This window comes from Pundamilia nyererei, unplaced genomic scaffold (assembly GCF_000239375.1).
Source record: "Pundamilia nyererei isolate P.nyererei 1_Seehausen unplaced genomic scaffold, PunNye1.0 scaffold00202, whole genome shotgun sequence".
NCBI lineage: Eukaryota > Metazoa > Chordata > Actinopteri > Cichliformes > Cichlidae > Pundamilia > Pundamilia nyererei.
Genome location: NW_005187603.1, coordinates 504,662 through 507,556, shown reverse-complemented (window position 1 = coordinate 507,556; position 2,895 = coordinate 504,662).

Sequence of the window (2,895 nt, the reverse complement as noted above, 5' to 3'; positions counted from 1 at the left end):
AGATGAACAGAAAGCCGCACCCATCGCAGAGCAAAAGAAGTGGCTGAAATGTGGGGCGCAGCTACAGGATGACTTAATGACTTGCAATGGCAAACCAATATTACCAAGATCCCTGCATGAGACAGTTGCATTATAGCTTAACGCATTTGTCAAGGGGTGGAATGATGAGTATCCTCCCCAAACACTTCTATACTCAAAATTTCGAAGCTTCAGCACAAGAGTTTATCAGAACATGCACGATTTGCCAGAAACATAATGCACAGGGAAACCTCAGGCCTAAAAGAGGCTTTTTCCCAACACCACCACACCCATTTCACACAAGCCACATGGATTTTATTGAACTGAACGAATGTCAAGCATCAAAATAGGTTACATCGTCAAAATACATATTGACGATGTAACCTATAAAAATAAATCAGTATCGAGTGTCTCAGTGTTGATTATTCACCTGACTGTTTGTTAACTGTAAATCTCTGACACCACCTCTACTCTGCAGGGCACCGCATGATGCAGAAAACAGGACCCTGCACCATGTATGAAAAGCAATTTTTCAAAGAAAAACCACAAAATGTCACAGACTAGGAGCCATTCCCAGGCTGCCCTGGCACACAGTGTTCACCATTGCTGGGGGCATATGTGTCTTTTTTTCCTTTTAATACTTTATTGATCCTTGTGGGGAAATTCCTCGCCACCAATCCAGCGCCCGGGGAGCAGTGTGTAGGGACGGTACCTTGCTCAGGGTAGCCATTCAGTGGATTCGAACCCCCGACCTTGCCATTATGGGGCACTACTCTACCTCTAACTATCCTCCTTTATCTTTGTTAAACTGTACAGCCCAGGCACAAAACAGTGTGAAAAATCAAAAGTGACAACAGAGGCAGAGGGACCTGCTGAAATGCCTGAAATGCTCAGTAAATAAGGCGAAGCTTCCCTGAGCACGCACCGTTATAAGTGATTTATCACCAAAAGTATTTTAAGTACAGACATGGAATCAGAATCAGGATGCTTCATTGATCGCAAAAACAATTATGTGGTCACAGCTGCTCCAAGACAATAAGAACTAAATGAAATAATACAAAATATTACAAAGTTACAAAATAGAAGAAAAAGCTCTAATATATACAAATAGCTAAATTATAAATATATAGAATTTTGCAGAGATTGACATTTTGCTCTAAACTGTAAAACTTTATTTATAATTTTCACTGTGGAGCCATTCCTCTGCAGATGATCTGTTAGCTGTTTGACAACTACTCTTTCAAGGTTGTTTGTCAGGGGCCAGCAGACCAGTGCGTTATTGGGACTTAAGCAAACTGTTTCTTAACAAGACTTTATCATACAGTGAAAAATATATACATAAGATGGTGAGATAGGTGAAGTCCAGTCTTTGATGGGGAACAGGGCTGAGTATCACTGATTTATACAACTGGGTCGTAGCTGTTTGGTGGTTGTTGAAATAGTTTTAAGCTGAGATTCTGACGTTTCTGGCAAAATGGATTATATTTAAAAATTGATTCAGGATTTAATGAATCGATATCGCATTACTCAAGCTAAAATTGATTGGAATTGGGAAATCTATTTTTTTAAACCAGAACTTGGGCACCACAATAGGCACTAACCACCTTGCAGCCACAACTCAGTGCAGCAGCTTCAGCAAAGGAGGTGCTGAATGGAGGTGGTGAACATGTGTCCCCAGCCTCCCTTGGACTGTTGTCGAAGCTCTGCCAGATGAGGGAGTTGAAGATCTTGTGGATGGTGGTGTCTGCGAGGTGTTCCCAATGCCCGTCTATATCTAGCCGGTACGCCTTAATCTCACGTACTGGATCAGGCTCCTTTACCACAGAGAGGTAACGTTCCATGTCAAAATCGCTACTCCAGGTAGCCGGGGGTCGGGCCACCAGGGTCTCCACAACTGCCACCCAGCACACATTGTATCCTACACCTACCACACCGCCTGCAGGTGGTGGGCCTAGAGGAGGGTGGGCCCATGTCCCTTTTTTGGGCTGTGCCCAGTCGGGCCCCGTGGACTAAGGCTTGGCCCCTTGGCACTTGCCCTTGGGCACCCTCCCCGGGTCTGGCTGCAGGGCAGAGCCTCAGTAACCCTATCCCGGGCAGGGTGAATTGTTGAAATGTTCTTTGGCTCTTCAGCTCATAGGGTTTGTTAATCGCTCAATGTTTGAGACCCTACCAGGAGGCAAGAGCGAGCCAAGCTAAGCTGAAGATGTTCAGAAGTTCACTGGGAGTGAGCAGCATGCACAGGATTAGAAATGAGTCCAGCGGGACAGCTCAGCGTCAGAGAAGCGAGGATGAGATGGTTTGCTCATGTGGAGAGGAGGAAGAGAGGATATACTGGACAGAGGATGATGAAGATGGAGCTTCTGGAGCAGATACTCACTGGCATTAACACAGCATTCTGACTCAGATTCACTTTCATTTTTATTTCTCACCTTTATAACTGCTTGTCATTGTCCTTGGGAGGCAACAGACAACATTCTTCAGCACATCTGTCATCACAACGAGTCTCCCGTCTCTGTACTTTTGACCTCATGTGGCACTTTCAATTATTTGAAAAACTAAGACCACCCTTACTGCTTCCACAGGAATTAAAAGGGTAAGTATCAGCCAAGTGCTGCTAATTACATGCACGTCTTCACTGATCATCTGCAAATCTCAACACGTCTATAAAAGAACAAGTTTCATTCAGAATTACAGAATCTCCTCAGAAGTGGACACCAAAAAAGTAAATTCACCGAAAAATCAGACCATCCAAAATCACAAAATCAGTGTGACGCTCATTGTGTGTGTTAGATTGTAAACAGGCAAATATATGAAACTTGTGTTTGACAGATTTCAGGATTACTTTTTCAGATGAAAGTGTTTCAGCTTTAAGCTCCA